The sequence below is a fragment of the Lissotriton helveticus genome, chromosome 5_1 (genome assembly GCF_964261635.1).
Source record: "Lissotriton helveticus chromosome 5_1, aLisHel1.1, whole genome shotgun sequence".
Lineage (NCBI taxonomy): Eukaryota > Metazoa > Chordata > Amphibia > Caudata > Salamandridae > Lissotriton > Lissotriton helveticus.
The window spans coordinates 1,408,494,590-1,408,509,893 of NC_136065.1; positions in this window are offsets into that span (position 1 = coordinate 1,408,494,590).

The following is a 15,304-nucleotide window of genomic DNA, read 5'->3' on the forward strand; positions in this document are numbered from 1 at the left end:
CATGTATCATGGATTGATATTTCAATGGTAATGCACTTACAAGCAGCATTGCAAAATGTGGAATGTCCTGGAGTTGGATAATGTGCTTTTGTATTCAGCAGCACACATTTCCACAGACAAATCAACATCTCAAATACTTTGAGTATTGAATGCTAGGAAAGTAGATACAGAACACACTGGCAAAGGCAGAGATGAGAGCATTGTGATATTGTTGCAACTACTGACCAGATTCCACTCCCGCCTCTATTCCTGTCAAGCCCTCCGTATACAAGATGGCCAAGACCTTCTCTTGACAGGGTAACAGTTGTAATGGTGTGTTGGAAGGGCTACCGCCATTCCTCTGAACCACCATGTGGTAGCTGTTATTCTTGGTATGCACTTTTAACCTGAGGTCATGCAACCTCTTCCTAATGTCACCCTGTGTGTGCCGGGTGGTACCAACAGCATTCATTTGGTTGACTATCCTTTCCCACATTTCAGTTTTCCTACTGAGTGGAGTCTGCTGGATATGGTCTCCAAAAATGTGTGGCTCTCCTCTCATGATTTCATCCACCATAACAGTCAACTCTTGCTCAGTGAAGCTTGTTTTCCCCCAGGCATGGGGAAAAAATATGTGAGTGAATATATTTAAATATAAAAGAAACAAGTGATAGAGGTAAAAAGGGGCAGAACAGAAATTGAATGTGGTGGAGAGTGCCAAATAGTAACATGAAAAAAGGGGTGCAGCAGCACAGCAAAACAGGCTCCACCATTTTCTGCATTTTTATATAATAAAAATGCAGAAAATGGTGGAGCCTGTTTTGCTGTGCTGCAGTTGAGTAGCAAAGGATTCTGGTTAGGGATTGAGTGTGTTTTATAGTGTGATTTGCAGGTGTGCCTACTTGCCAAAGCACATCAGGTGTGTAGTTTTTAAATCCATCCAATGGTCACTGTTGTGTTATTTTTTTCGGCATGAACCACAGTGGCCAACTGCTGTTGGGTAACCACTGTTTCTGGCCACCGCTGTGAGACCACAAGTACAAATGCGTGGTTATAATAGGCTCAGTGGGTGGCTTGCAGGCCTGGCGATGCTGATGAACACACCTATGACATTGCAGACAACTGCGGTCCCACCAGGTAGACCACCGTTGCCGGCGTTTCAAATAGTACAACTCATAATATGTTGGGCAGTATATTGCTGGTGCAGTGGTGGCCTAGACGACAGAAATGCTGTTCTCGAGCAGTAGGAACGCCAAACTAGTAATCAAGTCTTTAATAATAATATTCACTATTTCAACTCCAATATAAATTAGATAAGTGAATTTATTGGACACTAAAAGGTTTAAATACTATTACCACTCCAACATAAAGTAGCTCTGGAAAGGTGTTGGACAATAAAGGGCCAACATTCACTTTTCCCACTCCAATTTACTAAACTCAGGGAAAGTGTTGGACACTAAGACCCTGATTACGAGTTTGGAGGTCTTCCTGAAGGACCACCACTGGGGCTGTCCCAAGAAGACTGCTAAGCTTGTGGTGAACCTGTCCACCGAATTCCGAGTTGAATCCAGGACTGCTGATTCAGCGGCGGTGGTGCCACAGTGGCGGATATGTTTAGCTCATTGGAGAGCCTAAGCAGCATACCACCACTGTGACAGCACCTACAGCACGTCTGAGCATTGTATGGCATACACCATGTTCTGCATGCAACACAGTGAATGCTCGACAGTGCATTTTTGGGGGGCACATCATGTGTCCCCTCCACACATCCTCATAGGCAGATTTGCACAGGGGCCCTGTTGGAGACCCCTTTCTATGTCCTATTGCTAAGCATTTCATGGTGATGTCCCCACCATGAATGTCTTGGTTGAAAGGCAGTTTGGAATCTGCTCAGCAGAGCTGGCGTTGGTACCACCATGGGATCCTGGATCCTGGCCGAGGCAGCAGTCTTGTGGTGGTCTCACTGCCTCCATCGTAATACAGCGGTAGGTCCACCACCGCAAGTACTGCGGTCCCAGGGCCACTGTACTCATAATAAGGCCCTAAATAGATAGCAATACCCCCTACTACAAAATAAGTAACTCAAAATATAGAAAACTAAAAAGATAACATTTACTAATAGACCAACAATATAAAAAAATTGCAAACATCCATGTAAAAATGTGCTAAAAAACATAATTATTCCAAATTAATGTAACTTTTAAAATATATTTCAGACTAAATTTGATAAAACATTAATATATTAATATTTGTACCACTACAATATTGTAAAACATTTTTCACATTTGAAAAATATATTAATAAAAAATAAAAAGGATATAGTTTAAAAATATTTTTTTAAATATACAAAATACTGAAAAAAACATTTTCAAAAACATGTGAGTGTATTATTAAAATGTTTACATTTTTTCCTACATAAAGAATAATAATTCTAAATATTTGAATAATTATATTTTTATCTCAGGCAAAAATGTTCAAATGTTATACGATATAAAATAATGTAATATATGTTACCATTTTTATAACATTTAAAAACAATTTTTTGAAAAAATAGTTTCTGAAAACATATGAATGTATTATTAAAATGTTTAAATGTTTTGGTACATAAAGAATAATAACTCTGTATAATTATATTTTTATCTAAGACAAACATTTTCAAATGTTATACGATATAAAATAATGGAATGTATGTTACAATTTTTATAACATTTAAAAACAATTTTTCATTAAATTTAATAACATTTAGAAACATTTGTTCAATAAAATATATATATTTTATTAAAAAACAAATATTCATAACTTGTAAGCAAATATAACAAAACAATATTTAATGCAAAATAATTTTTATAATTCTTTGTAATTTACAATAAATATATATTTATTACAATTTATTTTATAAATATATCAAATGTTTTGTAAATAGTCCAAATTGATTATTACATTGAAATTCTAAATGCCTTTTTTAAAATAATTTTTTAATTAATGAAATATTTATTAATTTCTACACTATTATCCACTATAAACCAAACACACTGCTTCTAAAAAAATAACATTTTAATTCAAAAAAATTAAATAACTGCACATCCAAAAGTCCACACCAATACGTAGTTTTTGAAAATACTTTCCACCCTTATCCCCTAAAAACCCAACATCCAACTTGTAAAAAATGTATTTATACAAAAAAATGATAAACAATTTAAATTACAAAAAAAACATTCCTCTAACAAAACATTGCTAAAAAGACCATAAGCCGTTGCTATAAATAAAAAACTATAAAAATAAAAATACAATATATAGCTCTATTTACCACAAAACATATTATTAGCAATGGAATAAACTACATCTATATTTAATACATCGATATTTAAAATAACACCAACAACAATATTTTTGCCAATGATATTAAAGACAACAATATTTATGTGTCCTGATATTATTGACACAATGTTACACGATATTTTAAATTTTATATTTTGTTCGAATACCCATATGAACATGGTGCACACAAAATAATCTGAGAGAAAAGTGTTGATGTTCTGGCTTAGATGTACTAGTCCAAAGTGTTTTTCAGTCATGCTATGTCTACCAATGTTCCAAAAAGCTAGCATCGCCAGAAATACTACCAATATCAGATGCTGTTTGAGAAACTCTGGCAACTGATTATTTGGGATTGATGAGCTTTGAAAAAATATTTGGTTCTTTTGATAGATTAATATTCCTGGATTCTGACTGTGATAACACTTCCTGTTCTAGATTAGCTATTTGCTGAGTGAGGTATATCCAGGACGCACAAGCCTGAAATTGCAACTTTGTTTAGTGGAGGAGAATTTAAAGAGTTCATTTAATACCAGGGAGTAATTTACAGGAAAATCACACCATTGTAGACGCAGGCAGATGGTATAGCAGAAAGATTTATGGATAATATTAAAAACAATATTGCATGCAAAAATTGCTTGAATTACAACTCATCAAGCATACTGTCAAAATCTTAAAGATTTATGTGCTACACTACATGTGGTTCTAAAGGCAAATCTCTATCAGACTCGATGTTTGGACATGCATAGCAAACAGATTTCCTTGGATACCTAACCATTTAAATGAAGAGCAACAAGCCATCTTGAAGGCTGACGTGGAAATCTCAAATGGAAGAATATGTTCATATGAAAAGGCTTGCATGTTGCATTGGGAGATTTGTTTTTGGTATGACAGTGTAAGATCAGAAAATGGAATGCTCCTTTTACAGAAGAGTCTCTAAAAATCATACAGGTCTCCAGAAATGTTTCTCACATTTAAAAGATGGATAATTCTTTTGTCACACCATAAAAATGTATGCAGATGAAGAGGTGGATCTGTTGAAAAAAAATGTACCAGCTCAAACTGAAGTTCCAGTTCTTTGTCAAAATGTTTGTGTTTTGGTAGTTGAGAGGAAAGCAGGTGCTCAACGACCAACCAGAAATATTAGCTACCTCAACCCCTTATAAAATGAATGTAATTATTTTCTTGTTATTGCTGCTAATGTTACATTGTCACCGCTGGCCCGGTGGTGGTGTTTTTGACGTGGGGAATGTTTTTCATGTGTATATTTTGACTTCATAATGGCGCATATGAAAAAATAATACTACAAGTACTTTCCAATTGCTGGAGTCTGGCTAGGTTTCAGCGCCAACGGGGTTGCTTTCAATGTGGTTAAGATGCTGCTGTGAACCTGGAGGAAGGTATCCACTTGGGAGACTGAAGGAATGAAAAGGAAATTGATGAGTATGCACCCCACATCCTTTGATTCTGCTGACTCAAAGCAGGTGCTCTTCCAGCCACAAACGGCACATCGGACAGCCAACTCATAATTCGCACAGTGGTGAACTTCTCTGTACTGCCCTCTGACAGCTGTTTTCCCCCTAACGTCGTTGAGGCTCTCGTCAAATGACTGGTGGTGGCGGCAGCGCTCTGGTGGTCTTTTGTTCCGCAAGCTGCCAAGATCGTGATGGGGGCAGACCACCAACTGTGCGCTGGGGTTTCAGAAGCCATTTTGTCGGCTGTTCACTTACAATCTCACAATCAGCCCCTATGTGTTTCACCAGAAAAAGGCTTGATGTTGGGTATTGACGATTTCAGCTACAGCTGATTCCTCTAACCATATATGTTTTCTCAAAAGAACAGAAACTTTGCTTGACAGCAAAAAGTATGTTATAGCTCACATCAATACAGCTGTCAAGAGTGTAAGCCACAAAATAAATATGCTGAGGAAGGTATTTCTTCTACTTATCTTTAGCAACTAGATAGATTGAGCAGTAATTTTGCTGATCGTTTAAGGCTCAACTTTGGCCTGATTCCAGAGTTATGAGCTACCTTTCACTATCCAACCAGTTTCTGGTGACATCCTAGTATGATGAGTTTGCTGTAATCAAGCCCTGAATTCACAGTAGATCTTGCCCCCTTTGCTCTCTGGAGGTATGGAAATCAGGTGAGTACATTCACTAACTGCCTAAGGGGAACCACTAAGAACCCAAAGAATGTGCACATCTTCAACATAGTTTTTATAAAGAAGACCCTAAGTCTGAATAATACAGATGGGAGGGTGGTTGTAAATCTTAAACAGTGAGGGAGAATGTAGGGAATCCTAAGGTGCAATTCAATCTCGTAACAAAGGGAGAAAGCGCTAAACCTGACCACACTAGAATTTACTCTGTGATCTCAACCATGCACTTACGTGTTCAGAAATTACTTGAACTTACCACTACTCAACCAATTGGTTGCTTGGGCCAAATGTCAGGTCTCCTCCACCCAGCCATTCAAGAGACCCTTGAGGGGCTGAGTACTTCACGCTCACCATGACCAGGATACTCAGCTCTCCAGATTTAGAGATGTCCGCTGCCTACTGAATCAGGAATTTGTTTTTGAAAATAAAAAAGCAATGACCCTCTCACCATGGGAGTATGCTCCAATGGTGTGGGGATCATTTAAAGATTGTTACTGCCTCTTACCACCACATTTTTTATGGCAGTGAAAGCTGGCCATATGTCCGTCTAATGTGAACACAGCAGGTGAACACATGGCCAAAACTTTGACGGTCCATACCCTATCAGGCCTTTTAGAGGTGTGTGTAAGTGGCAGAGTTGGAGTAATGCCCACCTTCTGGACACCGAAGGTCTGCCTGACTCCATATAGAGTGAGCGGACCTTCAGATTGGTGTAAAGGGTACTCCATCATGGAGTACCCTTTCTGTCAGCATAAAAACCAAGCCCTAAGTCTTCTATCCCTTAGGAATTGCAACTCATTCCATCAGCAGCAACAAGCTAAGTCTAGGGAAACCCAATAAGGCTGGTGATATTGGTATCTAAGACAAAGAAGACAACAGGCCCCTAAAAATGTATCTACCATCATAATCTAGATCAAGAAGCCTCTCAATGGTTGGACTTCTAACCATCTGGAAAAAGCACTCACTTAAGCATCATTTATGATACTTCCCAGACTAAACAAGAAAACTTAAATAAAACATAACCCAATAATTATAACTGTTTACATATCTGCAAGAAGAAAAACATCAACAAACAGCAAGAAAACATTTCAACCAACAATAAATCTAAGACATAAGGAATGCATTATGAAACAAAACAACTACAAAAAATGGACCACTCCAAACATTAACCACACACTGCTCACCAATGATATATACACCCTGACTTATGTATGGAAAGTCTGGACAAGCCCATGAATTGCATGGAAATCATTGGGTAAATAGTAAGACATAGAGAACATTTTTGGAAGAAAAGTATTCAATTAATACATGTATTTATTAGATTGCTTTTAGAAACCATGAAGATAGCCTAAGCCGAACCCTTTACAATTAGCTTGAGCTATGCATTAACAAAATAAGAACCATTGAGCAATAAAATGTGTGTTTTAAGGGAATAAGATATAACTGTAGTTAGGCACAATATCAATATTAACTTTATGGATAGACTGACTGCTGTAGCAAATACATATACACATGTACACACACACACTCGTAAGGTAACCTGGAATTATATAATTTGACTGGGAAATCAGTGCTCTAATGCATTCTAGTCAAAAGCAAAAATTCAGCACAGGGATGTAACAATGGTGGAATACTGTAGGATAAGGATGTGGAAATTGAGGCGATAAAAACAAGAAGGTTAGAGAGAGAGAAAAAAATGGTGAAAGAAGAGTGGTAAGGAATTTAATGGATGATTAGTTGGGAAGGTGGTGGTTTAAGAGGTGCTTTTTCAACCTTTTGGTCAATGCAAATAGGGAAGGAAGTTGTCTAGTCTCTTTGTAATATTGTTCCATATTACTAGACAACAGCCAGAGATATCATACTTCCAAGGGATGTGTCCTTTTAGAGAAACCACCCGATATTTTGTATTTGTCTTTTAGGTAGCACATGTTCACCAAGTAGTGTGCTGTGCTTACAGCCGCCTGATCCAGAGTATAGTACATGTAATCCAGATTGTAGGTGCTTTAGGTTTATCTGTGGCTAGGGCTGCTTGTCTACGCTGCTAATTTTAGGATTAGCCAGTTTATCTGCACTCCTATGACAATGTGTAATTTAGGCAAATTAGCCTCTAACATCAAGGCATTACCCATGAGATATGCATACACTGCAAGGCTATGTGCAGCACTTGATGACAATCGACAAGGTATGTACAGAAGCCTGCCCTACAAAACTAATATTTTTACTGCCAGGCACCTACAACCAAGCTGACAAATCTTAGTGAAATGGTTTGTATCCCTTACTTTATATTATATTTTTTCTTCTGCTACTTATTGCAGAATATTGTTACAATTTAGGTAGAGAAAGTGTATTGTTTAGCATGAGTACACAGTTTCCTATGTTCAGATGTAAGAAGTTAAGAAAAAGACTATAAAGAAAGAGATAAAACAAGATTTGACAAACATATCAACTGAATCATAACTAATATAGATATATAACATTCTCATGAGATGGTATTGTTTAGAAAAAATAAGTTTTACACTTTTGATAGCAATTGACTACGGTTCACTTGGGATAGCATTGACCCTAAGGAGTCACGCTATGACATAGACTTTGAAACATGTCCATCAAAATTATGAAAGAATAAAATACAGAAAGCCTAACACTGGGAAAAAAAGCACATCTAACTGAAATCGTTAGGATCCATGAAACTCACTACTATGATCGATGTTTTTCAAATCACTTTTTTCACATACACAGAGATTTCCTTAAACAAAAACTAAGGAAGGAATATCTCATCAATGATTATTTTAATAAAAAACAAGAAAGATAATATTCTATCATACATACACTTCGAAAACTGGCATATAATATATACATAATGGAAGGCTGCTAAGATTCAACAGCATTACTGAACCGATAGTTGAATGAGATAACTCAAATATCTACAATAAACAATATTATGGCAAATTAAAAGCAGTACATCTCCATTAACCAAAAGTCTTTATTTCATAACCAGTGGTACAATTGACCAAGACCAACATCAAGACAACAAGTGCCGCACAAAGTACAGTCAAAGACAACTGATATGGACACTAACCTGAGAACAAAGGAAAACAACAAAAACAAAATAAGATAAAATCAGCAATTTACACATCTGGATTTGAATAACGTTATTCAAAATCAGGACCCAGTGCAGATAGTGTATGAATACAAAAAAGCCTGTGGAATGCCACTCTAAAATATGTGACTTTACCAATAAAAGTAAGATTGAAAATACAGACCAAAGAAGGACAAATATCCCAGGGCAAAACCTGTATATTTAAAAAAGGAGATAAAAGCTAGAGCATAAAGTTCAGATCTGAAAAGAGAATGCTATGATTAGTAGCTCAGTTTACCAGGTAGAATAGTACTAATGCCCAGTGTGCACGTAAAAACCACACCTAGACAATACTTACACAGTAGGAATGGGTAATGATACCCTGCAGTCAGGATGCCTCAAAACTACTACTGAGATGGACTAGAGATATATCAAATTGCGGTGCTCCACTGGGTCCCTCCAACAAAAATGAAGGAACATACTCATTAGGTGTTTCTACATTAGTTATAAATCCAGGAAACAATCAATTGTATATGACTTACAGAGAAAACGGCAGGCCGTAAAGACCTCTAACAAGTGATTAAGATCACATGCGCTTCCCTAGCTGACAAAATCCGGAAATGTAAGGTTTAACTAAAAGACCTTGGGGACCAATTAGGATACAGCCCGTTAAGGCTTCGAGTGAAGGGCTGCATCGTAATGGGCCAGTCGATTTCCTTTCCGACTGCCTCATTATGATGGAGGTGGTCGGAAAGGAAACCGGCCGGTCATTACACCAGTTGTAAACTGGCCTGTAATCTCAAGGGAGGCTCTTTCAACCATTGAGATTATGATAACGATTTTCAACATGGCATCCATTCCAGTCTGTCCAACATGGAAACCATGTCGGAAAGCATGTAAGGGGGACCCCAGCAGGACCTCCTTTGGTGCGCGGCCTCTGGTTGGAGGCGGATGGGGCACCATAGGTGACCCCCTTTTTATCCCTACACCTTGTGGCAGGCACCTTAAGGTGCCTGCCACAGGGTGCAGGGGTGAACCACACCTCCCATTTCACTATGGGAGCTCAGATTAGGGCCAGTTTACAGCCGTAATTCATGCTCCTATTGTAAAATATAGGAATGCGACAGAACAGTTTTCAGTGACATCCAAATGGGGCGGTCAGGACCACTGACCAGGTGTTGGCTGGTTCACTGACGGAGTCGGTGTCGGGCAGAAGTGATTCCACCCGACATAGAAATGAGCCTCCAAGGATCCGATTGCCTTGAAAAAGAATGGGAAAACAAAACTTAACCTATTAAGGAGAGTTGTCAATATGGAGCCAAATATACAACATCCTATTACATTTTTAGCATACTTATCAAAGGCCACATGATGCTCCAATAATGCTAAAGCGTGCAAGTCGAGGTGGCAAAATACTGGCTCCCCAAACACCAGGGAGCAAGTCCTGTGAAACATCAGAAGCAGCAATCTAAATAAATCTGCCTCCCTAGGGATGAGACCAGCCAGATAGATTGCTGGGTTCTCATCCTAAATCTGTATACCTTATTTAGATGCCTGATGACAATCATTATGGCAGGTCTTAGCAACTCAGCAAACATCAAAGTTTTCTCTCATCCAAACAGGAACAGCAAGTGACACACCCTATTTAAATTGGCCAATAGTAGCACATAAGCATCTACACACTGATGGGAAAACAAATATGACAAATTGCAGAAGTTGTAGTATCAACATACTCCCGGGCACTGTCGAATTTCCAAAAATAAAATTCAAACACTGGCCAATGCATAAAACAGGAATACGAGAACAAACAAAAGTCGAGTTATTTTCACAGCAATCAGTATAGAGGGACTCCCTGGTCATGAGAAGCCGGGATACACTAAAGTCGTAATGTTGTATAATAATTACAAGGAAACAACTTAAAGAAAAATAATCCAAACTTCCCGCAACAATCGCGTGACATGCAGTACTCATTTCAAGTAAAAATCTAATTAATCCAAGTTGTCTGTAATTATCCTTTTGCCATTCAGTACTTATTTAAATTGAAGGCAAATTATTCTAGTCTTCCCATATCGAATGTAGGACATGCAAAGCTCGTACAGATAGGGGTGGCTCTGGTGAGGAGCAGCAGTGCCTCAATCAGACTAATCTCTATGAAAGATATAAACACAGTTACCCACCCAGGCTGTTACTGCAACTTACAACTCAAACACAAACAGGAGAGCAAAAAAACAAAAAGTGCAAAAACAATTGTGCACCATTATAAGAACACACCATAATCAATGTTGTGTGGATGTACATATCCTCATAGAAAGAATGTCATCAGAAGAGCAGATAAAAATGAAATTTGCAGCACATAGACATGAGACAAACTATACGGATTAGAAATATATACACACCCACCATCTGAATTTATCGTCCAGTGCATATCAATATGCAGTCAAGTATCATATGTATATCCTACAAAGATGAACTACAAATGCATCTGAAATAATTAAGCAGTGAACAGTCTTTGTATCATCTCATCGATTATGCTTAATCCAGTACTGGTGGAGTTCAATCAATCAATCCAACGGCATTCAAGAAAAGACAAGGTTGGAGTGGTCGTTTGTCCCTCTTTCAGTCCTGCGAACTTGTTTGATGACTTGCCATTTAATTTGGCGTTCCCGAGTGTCCCATTTGTTGGTAAAGGTCCACTGGGGCTGCAGTCGTTATGCTGCAGTGTATCGGCTAAGGTGCTGTAAAATCCTACAATGGATTTGTTGAGTTATCATCCCAATGTAGATCTTTGCACATGGACACAGGCTTGCATAAATAGCATTCTGAGAATTACATTTCATGTGACAAGTCAAAGAAAGATTAACATCAAGAAATTGGAGCACTGTCGTGCCACAAGTTATATCAGACACTGAATGTTCTTCATTTAAAGTGTCCATGTATGACTGGTAAACCAAAACGTTTGGATACCTGATTATGCAATCCGGATGCACACGGGGCTGTCAATCTTGATGGGGACTCTTTCTTCTGTGGGGATTACAAGGTATCCTGATGAGAATACCAAGCTCTTTTTCGTGACTTGTTGAGATGATGTTTCAAATATCCCCTCTCCAACAAGCATGAAATGAGGAAGTCAGACTCAGGAAATAAGTCCTCCCTCTTTGATAAGTTCCGCAAAATATAGAGAAACAATCCAAAGGGGAGGTTGTTCCTTAAAATGCGTGGATGAAAGCTTGAGTTCTGTAGAGTAGAATTATTTTCAGTGGGTTTCCTAAAGAGTGACACAATGATCTGTCCTTGATTGTGTTTTACCATCAAGTCCAGGAAACTTATCTCCTTAGTACTCGAAGACATGGCACACTGAATGTGAGGGTTATTCCAATTTAGCCACTGGAAAAATAGATTAAGGTCATATAATGATCCAGATTAGGAATACGTCATCAATATACCGTTTCCAAAATGTTGTATTCGCCAGAAAAATGTTGCTGTCATTAAGCAGAAACCTTTCTTCGAAGTCAAACATATAAAGTATCGCCAAGTTTGCCACAAAAGAAGCACACATGGCCACACACATGATTTGTAGAAAGCATTCACCACAGAATTTGAAAACGTTCTTCTGCATAGCAATATTCAACAGCTCAATTATAACATTTGTGGGAACTGTGGCTCATGCCGGTCGGGTATCAAGGACACTTTTGATTGCCTAAGGAGCCTCTTGTTGAGGGATGTTAATATACAGAGATGTAACATCGGGAGTTACAAAAACTTGTTGTGACTCATCAAACGGGAGAGTATCCACCATGTTGAATAAATGAGTTAAGATTCTAATATAGGTAGATGCACGTGAGACAAAAGGATTTCTAAAGTGGTCATTGTAATGTCACAGGGGCTCCAGCAAGGAACCATACCCTGAAATGATAGGTCTTGTTGGTGAGGGCACATGTTCTTTGTGAACCTTTGTGAGAGTATAAATCACTGGCCTTTCTGGAGCTGAATTATTTAGGAAATAAAATTCCTTACACTGATGAAACCCATTTCTTTGGCATGTGTCCCATTCCTAATTATTTAGGCAGCCTCATTAGTTGGATAAGAAGGGAGCTTCTTATAGTGATGAGTCAATTCCATTTGGCGTGTGATCTCATCATGTAAACACTGGTTTTCTGGACGGTAAATGTACAAAATATCAAATCTGGAATATCGACAGGACATAATATCGAAGACAGAATATCGAGACTTCCACAATATCGACTGTGAGTATATCGACAATAGAAATATCGTTTATGAGATCAAGTAAAAAATATCGTTGGACATAATATCGAGTTTAGAATATCGTTGTACCAAAATATCGTTTTGTTACTGTGTTAAAAAATATCGAATTGTAATATATAGACTGCTAAAAATATCAAAAGACATAATATTGAAAGTATAAAATATTGTAAATATATATAGTTTTATTACTATGTAATATTTTAAAATATTACAAATATTGGTATAGTTATTAAAAATTAAAATATTAATTGGAATGTTATATTTTTACTAATTAAGACTGTATGGGTGGGAAGTGTATTAAAATAAAAAAAAATTACATTTTCAAATACCAAATTGTAATTATAAAAAATAATATATTTAAATTTTGAAATTGAAAATAAAATGTCGAATTTCATTAAATTTAGTTTAGGAGCGTGATGTTGGGTTAATAGGGGATAAGGGCGAGGAGTGTATTAAAGTAAATATTTAAAAAAAAATTAAATTTGAAATTTTATAAATGAAAATATTTTACAATTCGAATTTGAAATTAAAATTTTGAATTTTATTACATTTAGTTTTGGAGTGGGTTGTGGTGTTAATAGAGGATAAGGGTGGGTAGTGTATTAAAATACATTTTTACATTTTTTTAAATGATGAAATTTTAAATATATAAAAGAAAATTTATAACAATTCTAAATTGAATTTAAATTCTAGCTTTTTTTAAAATTTTGTTTAGAAGTGGGATATTGGGTTAATAAGGTATAATGGTGTGGAGTGTATTAAAATAATTGATATAAAATTTGAAAAATTTGAAAAAAAAATGTAAACATCAAAAAATTTAACATTTCGAAATTGAAATTGAAATTTCAAATTTTATGAACATTTTATTTAGGAGTGGCATGTTGGGTTAATAGGGGATAAAGGTGTGTAGTCTATTAAAATAATTAAAAAAAATTTAAAAATATGAAACTTTATTTATAAAAATTACAAAATTGTAATTTTCCAAATTTTAATTTCGCATTTTATTAAAAAAAATGCTGGATGTTGGGTTAACTTAATAGGGGATAAGGGTGGGGAGTGTGTTAAATAATTAGTTTGAAATAATAAAAATAAAATATTAAATTAAATATTTTATAAAAATATGTTTAATAAATAGATTTAAATTTTTAAAAAAGTATTTAAATATGTTTAGGAGTTGTGTTAATAGGGGATACAGCTGGGAATTCTTTTATAATAATGAGTCATAATTTATAAATTATAGTTATTGAATGTTAAAAATAAAATGTAATTATTTTAATGTCAAATTGTAAATAGGATGTATTTTTGTCAATGTGAAGAAAATTGTAAGAGTTATTTTCATTGACTTACAGTGTAGCACCTTTCATGATTTTCATTAGATTGGATATGTAAGATTATATATTATGTGCTCAGTGTCCAGCACCTTCCTTTATTATGACTTGAGTGGAGTTTTAATACTAAATTATATTGGGTGACTGTCCAGCACTTTACCTGACTTTCACTTGGCTGGAGTTGGAATAGTAAATTGTATTTGGTCAGTGTCCAGCACCTTCCCTGACTTTCACCTGACTTTCACCTGACTGGAGTTGGAATAGTAAATTATATCGTGTCACTGTCCAGCACCTTCCCTGGCTTTCACCTGACTGGTGTTGGAATAGTAAATTGTATTTGGTCAGTGTCCAGCACCTTCCCTGACTTTCACCTGACTGGAGTTGGAATAGTAAATTATATTGTGTCACTCTCCAGCACCTTCCCTGATGTTCAGTTGACTGGAGTTGGAAAAGTAAATTGTATTTGGTCAGTGTCCAGCACCTTCCCTGACTTTCTCCTGACTGGAGTTGGAATAGTAAATTATATAGGGTCACTGTCCAGCACCTTCCCTGATTTTCACCTGACTGGAGTTGGAATAGGAAAATAAATTGGGTCACTGTCCAGCATATTTTCAGTTCTTTTTGGTGGGAATTGTAAGATATATGTATTTTATGTATAAATGAGCAAAATATTTAACAAACAATTGTGTTCATTAAGCAAAAATGGTTTATCAAAGTTAGTAAATACAATGTAACATTTAAATATATAAGTATGAAAAGAGATATCACAAATGTTTAAATTTTTTTATTTTTTGATATAACATTTTTTTTATTTTTTTTTATTTACAACTTTTATTTATATTCGTGAAAGTAAATAGGATAAGCAAAAAATTTATTTATGTCAAAGTTTTTGATAAAACCAAGTTCTTACATTACATTTATTTTTAATCATAAATGTTTGACATTTCAAAAACAATTATTACATACAGTTTAGTTTGCATTTACAGATTTTATAACATTTTCAATGTAGCAAAAAAATAATTAACAGTGTTACATATATTTCTTGATGTTTTTATTTAAATATGTAATTAATAATATTAATATAGATTATATATTAATTTTATTAAATATATATATTTTTATTATTATATTAACAACAATAAAAAAGAAGTACATTTATAATATGTTTCTGTTTTCATATAT